The sequence below is a fragment of the Lagenorhynchus albirostris genome, chromosome 12, assembly GCF_949774975.1.
Source record: "Lagenorhynchus albirostris chromosome 12, mLagAlb1.1, whole genome shotgun sequence".
Classification (NCBI taxonomy): domain Eukaryota; kingdom Metazoa; phylum Chordata; class Mammalia; order Artiodactyla; family Delphinidae; genus Lagenorhynchus; species Lagenorhynchus albirostris.
In genome coordinates this window covers 59,392,846-59,405,774 of record NC_083106.1, presented here as the reverse complement: position 1 = coordinate 59,405,774, position 12,929 = coordinate 59,392,846, and positions in this window count along the sequence as shown.

The window sequence follows — 12,929 nt, the reverse complement described above, 5'->3', positions numbered from 1 at the left end:
TATAACTCAAAACAGATCACAATTTTTACCCAGAGAATCAGCACCTAGAACTTAAAATACACCCTAAAATTATCTCTAATTCTATGTTTTCAGGACACACTTTATTATATATTCTCGTTATTGTACAACGAACTTTTGTCTGTCAGAGAATGTGGGCTGTGTTGATACACCATGTCAGTTAGTGTCTAGCAATTAACTGAATGTGTGGCACACATGTGCTGGGTAAAACACCTGCCAGAACGGTACACAAATGGGATAACTGGTGGCACAGGAGAACACACTGGTATATGGATAACATTTATATTTAACACATTTCAGTGTGTTTTTGAAATTAAAGTTGTGAAAATAGATGAATAAGTATTTCCAAGATTAAATATGGGGACTTCCCTGGTGGCTCAGTGTTTAAGAATCCTCCTGCCAATGCGAGGGGCACAGGTTCGAGCCCTGGTCCGGGAAGATCCCACATGCCACGGAGCAACTAAACCTGTGCGCCACAACTACTGAGCCTAAGCTCTAGAGCTGTGCAGGTGCCACAGCTACTGAAGCCCACGTGCCTAGAGCCTGTGCTCCACAGCAAGAGAAGCCACCGCAGGGAGAAGCCACCACACCGCAATGAAGAGTAGCCCCCGCTCGCCGCAACTAGAGAAAGCGTGCACGCAGCAACGAAGACCCAACCGAGCCATAAATAAATAAATAAATAAATAAATTTATTAAACAAAATGATTAAATTTGAATCACATGTATGAGGATATACCTAAAACACTAAGTTCTTCAGAAAAGTATCTCTAAATCATTAGCCAAATCCAATGATCCATTCAATTTTTTTTCCACTAAGTAGTTATCCAGTACCCACGTTAGTATTCCTGTGTCCTAGGGCATTCTATTTTGTCCTTTGGCAACTCTGACCATGAAAAAAATCCGTTTTTACAGTGAGCTGAATCATGTTTTCCTGAGACCTCTACCATATTTCAAGTTCTCTTCCTTGGGACCACACTGAACAAATCTGCATTTTGTCCTTATGATAATTCTTCAGATATTAGAGGATGATTCTTAAATCTTATTTGATTTTCTCCATCTGAATGCCTAATATCCTTAGTTCCTTTAATTATTCTTCAAATAACTTGGTTTGGTTGCCCTTCCTTGTTTCCTTTCTTCCAAATGAATTCCATAGCCTATATGCCCTCTAAGAAATGATACTTAGGCCTGAATACAGACCTGGATGTTGTTTGACTTCTCAGGGATTTTGTGATTATTACCCTACTCTCTCTGTATATAAAAAAAATTAAAGTTTCATTGAACTAACAAGATTCCATTAATTATGCTATTTACTCCATTTGATATTATTGCCAAACATTTTTTTAACATCTTTATGGGAGTATAATTGCTTTGCGATGTTGTGTTAGTTTTGGTTGTATAACAAAGTGAATCAGCTATACGTATACATATATCCCCATATCCCCTCCCTCTTGCATCTCCCTCCCACCCTCCCTATCCCACCCCTCTAGGTGGTCACAAAGCACCGAGCTGATCTCCCTGTGCTATGCAGCTGCTTCCCACTAGCTATCTGTTTTACATTTGGTAGTGTATATATGTGAATGCTACTCTCTCACTTCGTCCCAGCTTACCCTTCCCCCTCCCCGTATCCTCAAGTCCATTCTCTATGTCTGTGTCTTTACTCCTGTCCTGCCCCCAGGTTCATCAGAACCACTTTTTTTTTTTTTTAGATTCCATATATATGTGTTAGCATATGGTATTTGTTTTTCTTTCTGACTTCACTCTGTATGACAGACTCTAAGTCCATCCACCTCATTTCAAATAACTCAATTTTGTTTCTTTTGATGGCTGAGTAATATTCCATTGTATATATGTGCCACATCTTCTTTATCCATTCATCTGTTGATGGACACTTAGGTTGCTTCCATGTCCTGGCTATTGTAAATAGAGCTGCAATGAACATTGTGGTACATGACTCTTTTTGAATTATGGTTTTCTCAGGGTATATGCCCAGTAGTGGGATTGCTGGGTCGATGGTAGTTCTATTTTTAGTTTTCTAAGGAACCTCCATACTGTTCTCCATAGTGGCTGTATCAATTTACATTCCCACCAACAGTGCAGGAGGGTTTCCTTTTCTCCACACCCTTTCCAGCATTTACTGTTTGTAGATTAGTTTTGATTATGGCCATTCTGACTGGTGTGACGAGATACCTCATTGTAGTTTTGATTTGCATTTCTTTAATGATTAGTGATGGTGAGCATCCTTTCATGTGTTTGCTGGCAATCTGTATATCTTAAATATGTATATTTTGGTGTTGTCATGATATTTCCTGCATTTGTTTTTAGGAAATAGAATAGAAGATTTTAAATGTAATTCATATAAATATAACTTAGACTCATCTCATTCTACCCTATAATTTTTATTTTTGGTTCTGTCATCCATTATATTTCTTTATACAGCCTTGTGATCTGAAAATGTGATAAAAATTATCTATGTTTATTTAAGTAAGGGATAAAGAAAAATTTTTAAAGTCACTAAGGAGAACTCTTTAAGTATCACTATTTTTAAAGTTAGGTGCATTGTGTCTATCACATTTCTAAAATATTCCAGTTTAGTAACTTTATTATTAGTGTTAAAAATTATACTTAATTCATGTTATTTATCTAACATACTTACAATCTATAATTTCATTCTGGAGTTTTAATTGAGATTGATGTTAAATTTACCATTCTGTTTGATTGTGGATATCTCTGAACCTTTTTTTTTTTTCCGTGTTGGACTGTTGCATCGCTTTTAGTTTTTTGACACTAATGAAGTAAAAAAAAAAAAAAAAAAAAAATGGTGGGTGGTGAATTTTGGTGGTTCTATTATCCACCAACACAACTTAGAAAGTAGAATTTGCCTTAGTGAATTGATGAAAATCCAAGTTCTGTTGTTCAAATTTGAGCATGCTGTGAATGGATCTGTTTCTCAGGGATGAACTTTCACTAACCAAGCTCATTGTAGACAGATGTACAAATAACACTGTCATCCTATCAACTTATAATGAGACACAACTCTCATGGAAGAGTGAAGTATCCTGAATATAGATTTACATAACATTGAAATTTTACTCAGAGGGTTAACTTGGTAGGCATGAAATTGAATCTAGTATTTAATGGAAGGAGGCAGTAGCAGCAATTTCCTCAAGTTAGATACCTTAGGTTAGGAATGAATAGTTCAAGTCTGTGAGCCAGAACATACTTTTGCTTCTCTTCTAGTCCCAAATTCTGGTTATTCTTGTTTCAGACATACCAATCTCTTTCATATTTACAAGTCTTTCTTTCAGTATATTAATTCATTCAGTCAAGCCTTGTCTGAGAGCCTCTCCTTTACTTAAGATGACTTTTGTACCTCTGATTCATTCTAACATATGTCAGCTTTACAATTCTAAAGGAAATCTTACTTTTCTTATTTCCAAGTGGAAGAAACATCAAACATCTATATAAATTGGTTCCTGACTTCTGAATCTGGCATAGGTGGAATTTTGTCATCTGATACTTTTGTGTGTGTGTGTGTGTGTGTGTGTGTGTGTGTGTGTGTGTGTTTGACCTGTAAATACTTTTTAAATTTAAAGGCAACATTTACATTAGAAGTCTGGATTTTTGACTACTCTTGAAAATTTTTATTTTTCAATTTTAAGACCTGCCAAGTAAAGCCCAAATTCCCTCCCAACAAGTGACTGTAGCAGAGTACTGCCGCCACTGTGGACAGAGCCTGTGCTCCCAAATTCACTAGTTCCCTATTAGCTACCTCACTCATTTATACTACTCGAATGCCCTCTAGAGGCATTTGAGTTTGAGAAACTTGAATACTGTCTTTAGCACCATTTTCTCCCTCACTCCTCCCCAAGAACACCCTCCAGCTTTCAACCATTTCCTTAAATATTGCCAGCTGTGGTCCAGGAATCTCACTTGTAAGCTCTGTTAGTACCCTGATATGTAATATGTCAGGTTAAGGACATTTGGACTGATTGGGGATAGCTAGATATGTTTTTACAGTCTCTTTAATCATGTTTTTTTCCTTTCCATTTTCTATTCAGTAATAATATATCTTGATTATAACAATATCAAGCAGTTTGTCGATTTCTCGTTTAATCATCACTTAAGTCATTGTTCCATAACAATAGTGAAATGTTTATCTGAATGTAAACATTTGCTATTATAAGTAATTATGAATAATCATTTGGCATGATATTCTGTGTAAACCTGTTTTACACAGGTCTACACAGAATATCATGTAAACAGGTTTACACACAATAATAAAAAATATATAATATTGCTTTATATTGCATAACAAAAATGTGAGGAGAAATATGACAGTATTGCTAGAAATCTAATGCCACAGGTAAATAAACAAAAGCTAGATTAAAAAACCACTTCCTCTTACCAAAGCAGAAAAAGGAATGAAATAAACAGAACAGGTCTACCTAAGAGTGTTTTGCTGTGATTTTGCAAATATAGAGAAACCAATAATGGAGGGATGCATTATGGTTTAGTATAAAGATGGGCTTGATTCTCAGTGAGCTTATTTCAAATGCTGACTGGTTTAGCCATGAGGGCTTGGGCAAGACTCTTCTGAATTGAGCCTTAGTTTCCTCAACTACAGAAATAAAATTAAGAAAAGAAGAGTTTTTTTCTCTTTTTAAATCTCCTGTCTTCAGCAGCTTTTGGGGTTCTGGAGAAAATGGAGCATGAGTGCATTCAGCTTTGTAATCTCTGTGTATCCCATAGGTGTTTGTCCTTAAATTTTTCAAGGCACCCTTCTTAATAGTTATCTTTATTATGGATTTACTTGTACATTTAAGATAGCTCCTTTTGTTGGTTTCTTGTTGATAATACATGTAATGAATTCTCAAAATAACTTGTTGTTTGTAGGATATAAAAAATTATAAGCCCAGAGATATAGGTACTTAATGTTTCAGTTTTCATCAATTTAGTGCTAGGAAGTTGAGGAAGTAAAGGTTTTCAATAGTATTTGGTCCTGAAACACTTAATGTGCAGAATGTTATGTTACACCCTAGTGGAGAAATTCTGTTGAATAATGTTAAATATGATAGACTTTTATTGGAGACTTAAACATAGAATGGTTAAATGCAGAAAAATATTACACTCAAGAATATTGAAGAGTTGTGATTTTTTTCAGTAATGTAATTTTGCTGATGTGCTTCACAAAGACTGTAACTGTGTAGTTGCCTGTGAGTGGACTTACTTTGAGCATTATAGAAAATGTGTTGGCTTTCTTATCTGCTGGTGACTTACCCTGCCTATAGCCCCCAGCCCCTAAAATACCTTGTAATTTCCTCCTAAAGCTATAGAATAACTTTTTATTTTGAAAATACAAGGTAGTTTTGGCCATATAAACCTGGGTTCAAAACCTGAATGTAGTACTTATTAACTCTCAATTATTGGATAAATTATATAAAACTCACGGCCTTAGTTTCATCATCTGTAAAATAAGGAAAATAATATTTACTCTAGAGAATGTTGTGAGAATTACATGAAGTTATAAATATTGACACTTAGAATATTCTGTGAATGTTAGTTTTTTTCTCTCTCCTTGCCTCCCTTCCTTCCTTCCTCCCCTCCTTCCTTCCTCCTTCCTTCCTTCCTTCCTCCCTTTTATATCAAATGCACTTAATGCATATATCATATGTATTTCTATGATATAATATGCATTTAAAAGCTCAACCCAATATTTTGGGGGCACCTCCTCTGTGTTAAAGCACTTTGTTAGACACTGGGATTCAGAGATGAGGAAGAAAATAATGTTCCTGTTTTCAAAGTGGTAAAAACTGAAATATAAGTAAAACAACAAATACAATACAACGTGACATGTTCCATTTTTCGTAGGAAGTGCTATAGACACCCTGGTCAGCCTGGAAGATCAGGAAAACCAATCTGTAGGAGTATGCACTTCAGCTGTCAGTTAACTCGGAGGAGGAATGGACCCAGGTAGATAAGGAAGGAAATCAGGCTGAGGCCTAAGAGGACCTGGCATGTTTAGGAACCTGCAAATAGATTGGTGAGGCTCTAACCCATGGGATGGGGAGGCCATGAAGGGAGCAGCAAATGTAATAGTAGAAGGAGATGAGATAATAAGGGGCTTTGTGTGCCATATTTAGAAGTTACACTATCTTCTACCTGATCTTCTTCAGAATTATAATTTTGAATGGCTGCATAATATATACATAATTCATATGTTCTACTGCTTTTTTTCTCTCTAGAAAATAATCCTTATGGTTCTGGTTCTCAACTTTGGCTACACATTAGAATCACCTGTGGTGGGGCTTAAAGGAAATAAAGCCTCAGCCCACCCCTGGAGATTATGATTAAATTGATGTGATGGTTTGGTTGAGTGACTGCTGCCTCAAGCAATTTCATATTTCTGTTTGGACAGTTCAACATTTGTCCTTGTTAGGGATTTCCTCATTCATTCTTTCCTATATATTTGCTTTAGTTTATGATTTGCTTGAAGGATCTTCTCATAAAATCATCTCATATGTCCAACAAAATTAGGACCCAGAGCAATGACCATAAGATAGGAAGTCAAGACTGAAAGGGAAAAGCAAGGGTTTTGATGTACAAAAGTTGAAATAAGGTAGGGTGGGTAAAATAATTCTTCATATAATTTCTGAAGAAACAAAGTTTTACTTATCATTTAGTCCTAGCTGATATTTCTCATCTAGGGACTACATTAGATGGTGAATGCTGTAGTGAACATCCACATGAATAAGTCTTTTCATGCTTTTTTGGTAGTATTTCTAGCAGAGTTACTGGGTGAAGAGCCTTATAACTCTAAAATGTATTGATTTACATTGTCACCAGCAATGAAGGAACACCCACCAGAACCCTAGAAGTGAAGCAGCATGATAATTGTGAATTTTCCCAATGTCTCAGAGTTCTGGCTGGAAATAAAATACACAACAGACTAGTTACACAGGTTGGCTATCTTGGAGGTAAAAGAGAAGAGGACAGAGATTGGAGAATTACTTTGGAGAGTGAGTTGTTTGTATGCTGTGGCATTTCCTCTCTTACTCCCCAGTGAGGAACAGACGGGATATTTCTCCATCTCAAGAGAAGATGGAGGAGCTTCAAGAGAACTGTTCAGAGAAAATGCTTTATGTTCCCTGATATTTAAGGGACACTGGGAATTGTTCCTAACCCATGCCTGAGAAGTTCAAAAGTGGCAGCTTGGGCCTGCGAATGGAGAGGAGCTAGCTGTATTATCCTTGGCAAAGATAGTTGAGTTTTTCAGTGGTCTGAGTGGGCTAGGGGAAGGGAACTCAACTGTATCATCTAGAAAGGGACTCTGTTCTGGGAGACTAGCTTTCAGGAAAAGCAAGTCTTCTGGCTGAGGGGAGACTTTCCTGTAGATAGAAAATGGGTAGTATGAAGAAGCCTCAGAAACTAGGGACTGAGGGAGGTTGTTTTAAAAGCCAATGGTAAGAAGTCTTCCTCTACAGAGAAGGAAACTAGAAGTTCCCTGAAATGTCCCAGGAGAAAACAAGCAAGCCCTGATGTCACACACAGCTCATTAGTCATAATACAGTGTCCCATTCCTATAATCCACCTTCCCCAGACACAACTCTACAGAGACCAAAATAGCAGCTAGAAAGGAGTTCTGAAGAGATAGAGTGAAGAAAAAGTAAAGAAGCTACTTATATTGCTTACTTTCTATAGAAATTTCTGAATCTAGGGCAGGCCCAAACAGAAGAATTTCATTAGTTGATGCTTTGGAGTTTTGATATTAGACCAGACTGAACTTTCACTTTGTGCAAGTGATTACAAGTAGCTTTCAGATCAGAGACAATAGTGAGAAAGAGTAAGTTGGTTATTGCCTGCATATGACTAAAATCCAATACTCCTTCAATAAACTCAACCATTACATCTTGTGAACATTTTCTCCTACATGTGCTTTTTATTTGTATTACTATTTTTCATTGATTGGCAGTTTTAAGTGATTATGTATTAAAATCTGTTGATCTTTTCCTTCATTATTTCTTCTTTCCTTCAAAGCTGAAAAAAGTGATTCTTTCAAAGTTATTCTATTCTCTTTTTTTTCTTATTTTCCAGCAATTGCTTTTAAAAAAATTATTTAACTATTACATCTCTCTGTGTTTATTTTGGTATGTAGCAAAATGTTTATTAAATCAAGTTATCCCAGATTACTATCCATGTCTGAAAATTGGCAAAATGTGGGCCTAAATGATTTTTTTACTCCTCAGATAGGAAATTGGAGACATCCTTAGAAGTTTATTTTGTTCTTGAGTCTGAGGCTGAAAATAGCAGAAGAAATGGTTTGTGGACGGTGGGAGTGAGCTTAGTGTACTCCAGGCATCATTTGGTACAATTGGTCACTTCCTCCTTTTAAAAGCTAGCCCTTCTCTTGCAAGAAGCCCAAGTGACTACTATCTTCATTATGGTCTACCTCTTTTCCCATTCATTTGGCTGATTTTTCCATTTCTATCCTAACACTAAATGTGGGAATTCCCCTGAATTTGGTTTTGGATCTGCGTTCCTGTTCTATATTTTCTTCCCAGACAACTCAAGCACTAATAATTTAAAACATATATTGGGGGCACCTGGAATTGGAGGCAGGTGGTTTAAAAACGGGCTCTCGAACTTCCGGGAAGATGGCGGAAGAGTAAAACGGCGGAGATCACCTTCCTCCCCACAGATACACCAGAAATACATCTACACGTGGAACAACTCCTACAGAACACCTACTGAACGCTGGCAGAAGACCTCAGACCTCCTAAAAGGCAAGACACCCCCCACGTACCTGGGTAGGGAAAAAGAAAAAAGAATAAACAGAGACAAAAGGATAGGGACGGGACCTGCACCAGTGGGAGGGAGCTGTGAAGGAGGAAGGGTTTCCACACACTAGGAAGCCCTTTCGCGGGTGGAGACTGCAGGTGGCGGAGGGGGAAAGCTTCAGAAGAGCCACAGGGGTGCGGGGGGCAAAGCAGCGAGATTCCCGCACAGAGGATCGGTGCCGAGAGGCACTCACCAGCCGGTCTTGTCTGCTCACCCGCCGGGGCGGGCGGGGCTGGGAGCTGAGGCTCGGGCTTCGGTCGGAGCGCAGGGAGAGGACTGCGGTTGGCGGCGTGAACACAGCCTGCAGGGGGTTAGTGCGCCACGGCTGGCCGGGAGGGAGTCCGGGGAAAAGTCTGGACCTGCCGAAGAGGCAAGAGACTTTTTCTTCCCTCTTTGTTTCCCGGGGCGCGAGGAGAGGGGATTAAGAACGCTGCTTAAAGGAGCTCCAGAGACGGGCGCGAGCCGCGGCTAAAAGCACGGTCCCAGAGACGGGCGGGAGACGCTAAGGCTGCTGCTGCCGCCACCAAGAAGCCTGTGTGCGAGCACAGGTCACTATTCACACCCCCCTTCCGGGAACCTGTGCAGCCCGCCACTGCCAGGGTCCCGGGATCCAGGGACAACTTCCCCGGGAGAACACGGCGCGCCTCAGGCTGGTGCAACGTCATGGCGGCGCTTGCCCCACACTCCGTGCCCCTCCCTCCCCCCGGCCTGAGTGAGCCAGAGCCCCCGAATCAGTGGCTCCTTTAACCCCGTCCTGTCTGAGCGAAGAACAGACGCCCTCTGGCGACCTACACGCAGAGGCGGGGCCAAATCGAAAGCTGAGCCCCTGGGAGCTGTGAGAACAAAGAAGAGAAGTCTCTCCCAGCAGCCTCAGAAGCAGCGGATTAAAGCTCCACAATCAACTTGATGTACCCTGCATCTGTGGAATACATGAATAGACAACGAATCATCCCAAATTAAGGAGCTGTGTGGATGAAAGGCTCTTGGTGCTGCAGCCAGGAGTCAGTGCTGTGCCTCTGAGGTGGGAGAGCCAACTTCAGGACACTGGTCCACAAGAGGCCTCCCAGCTGCACATAATATCAAACGGCGAAAATCTCCCAGAGATCTCCATCTCAACACCAGCACCCAGCTTCACTCAATGACCAGCAAGATACAGTGCTGGACATCCTATGCCAAAAAACTAGCAAGACAGGGACACAACCCCACCCATTAGCATAGAGGCTGCCCAGAATCATAATAAGTCCACAGACACCCCAAAACACACCACCAGACGTGGACCTGCCCACCAGAAAGACAAGATCCAGCCTCATCCACCAGAACACAGGCACTAGTCCCCTCCACCAGGAAGCCTACACAACCCACTGAACCAACCTTAGCCACTGGGGACAGACGCCAAAAACAACGGGAACTACGAACCTGCAGCCTGCAAAATGGAGACCCCAAACACAGTAAGATAAGCAAAATGAGAAGACAGAAAAACACACAGCAGATGAAGGAGCAAGATAAAAACCCACCAGACCTAACAAATGAAGAGGAAATAGGCAGTCTACCTAAAAAAGGATTCAGAATAATGATAGTAAAGATGATCCAAAATCTTGGAAATAGAATAGACAAAATGCAAGAAACATTTAACAAGGACATAGAAGAACTAAAGATGAAACAAATAACAATGAACAACACAATAAATGAAATGAAAAATACTCTAGATGGGATCAGTAGCAGAATAACTGAAGCAGAAGAACGGATAAGTGACCTGGAAGATAAAATAGTGGAAATAACTACTGCAGAGCAGAATAAAGAAAAAAGAATGAAAAGAACTGAGGACAGTCTCAGAGACCTCTGGGACAATATTAAACGCACCAACATTCGAATTACAGGGGTTTCAGAAGAAGAAGAGGAAAAGAAAGGGACTGAGAAAATATTTGAAGAGATTATAGTTGAAAACGTCCCTAATATGGGAAAGGAAATATTTAATAAAGTCCAGGAAGCACAGAGAGTCCCATACAGGATAAAGCCAAGGAGAAATACGCCAAGACACATATTAATCAAACTGTCAAAAATTAAATGCAAAGAAAACATATTAAAAGCAGCAAGGGAAAAACGACAAATAACACACAAGGGAATCCCCATAAGGTTAACAGCTGATCTTTCAGCAGAAGCTCTGCAAGCCAGAAGGGACTGGCAGGACATATTTAAAGTGATGAAGGAGAAAAACCTGCAACCAAGATTACTCTACCCAGCAAGGATCTCATTCAGATTTGATGGAGAAATTAAAACCTTCTCTGGGCTCTAGATTCATATGTTCAGCTTTCTCTCATCGTGGGAGAAATGGCTAAAATCATCTAAGCAGTTGCTAACTCATCCTTGACTTTTTTCTTTACACTTTCCTCCTATATCAAATTTATTAACAAAGCAGCCAATCCCAAAACCAAAATATATTTCTGTATGCTTTCTCTACATGTCTGTTTTTGCTGCTCTATTTCAAGTTGCTAACTGTTTTAGGCAATTAATAACATCCTAAAAAGACCCTTCTCCTTTTATGGTACTCTATCCTTTTTTCAAGGCATTTAACACAGTTGAAGTTATTTATTGGTTTCTTTGTATGTTGTTTCCTTTTCACTACACTGTAAGCTTACTAGGCTGTTGACTGAAAAAAAAAGCATATCATAAGAGCTGTGAGTTCAGTTCTATTTGGGGACTTACTGAGGACTTACAGCCCAGGAGAAAGCCTCTCAGGTAGTGCTGATGAACTGCTCTGAAGAGGTGGCAGATGGGGGGAGGTCAGTATGTATATGATTTGGTGAAGGAGGTATGTGCAATCAGGCATATATCTCAGTAGAACGTTGCTGCTAGTCAAGAGGAGCAGATGTCTCCGTAAATGATTTTAGTGATTTTCTGGGTATGAGAAGATACGAGAATTGGGTTCGTAAAATTTTCTCCTGAAAATATCTAACTATCTGAAAGCCTGTTCTATCAGTTTTTCCTAGAGGACAGAGTGCTTCATTCCTGATCTCCACCCTGAACTCCTTTCAGGGTGTGTTATGGTCAACAGCTACAGTGGCTAAGGACCTAATCTTGTAGAGCTGGATGGCGAGTGACATATTTTAGTTTGTAAGGGAAGGAACCATATTTGACTTGTTCTTCATGCCTTCAGTGCTTAACACATTACCTGGTACATATTAAGCTCCTTATAAAGAGAAGACAATTCATTAAAAAGCATGCTATATTGAATTTACTTTCCCTTTTCATACATTTTTACAATTTTACCGTGGATAAAGTTCTTAAACTCTTTGGGACAGGTTTTTAAAAACCTGTCTATGGAAAGGTTGTATTAGATAATCCAAAGGGTCTTGTATAAAATTCTTTGCTTTTGTTATTTCCTAATTACCTGATCAAGTACTTGATTTAGTAACTAAAAAACTTATTTTGTCAGTTTTATTATTTTATTGATTATGTATTTGTATGTTTCCATACTCAAGGTATGGAAATCCACTTACATTATATGATCTAATTCATTATTGATAGCCTTCATTTCCTACACACTAGCTTTTTGTAGGCCTATTTTATTCTCTACGCTACAATATTTGTCTTCCTTTTCTTCTCGCTGCTAGTTTTCAGCTGTTTCCTACCACTGTTCCTACTGCACACCATCTGTTGATTTGCACCAACAACAATCTCTGTTGAAAAATCTCCCAAGGATCCCTGACTTCAACTTCTTTTCCTTCTTATTGCTATAAGCTGTTGAACTTTGCAACTAATGCTATGTGTGATAATGGTTGTAATCCTGTTTTTCTCTACCTCCTTCTCTTTGCTGTTTTTTCCTTTAAATGGTATATTTTGAAATAATATTTCTTATGACTTACAGTGTCTTAAAAAATTCACTTTTAATAAAATCATCATACAGTGATTATGATTGATTTCATAAATTTGTCATTCATTCCATAATATTTATTGTTCATCTATGCATTAGGCAATGATGTTAAATAGATATTTGCTATTCATATTGGTATCAGATCATAGAGATATTATTTTAATTAATGTTTTTAACTTTCACCAATTTCATTCATTTTAAATCA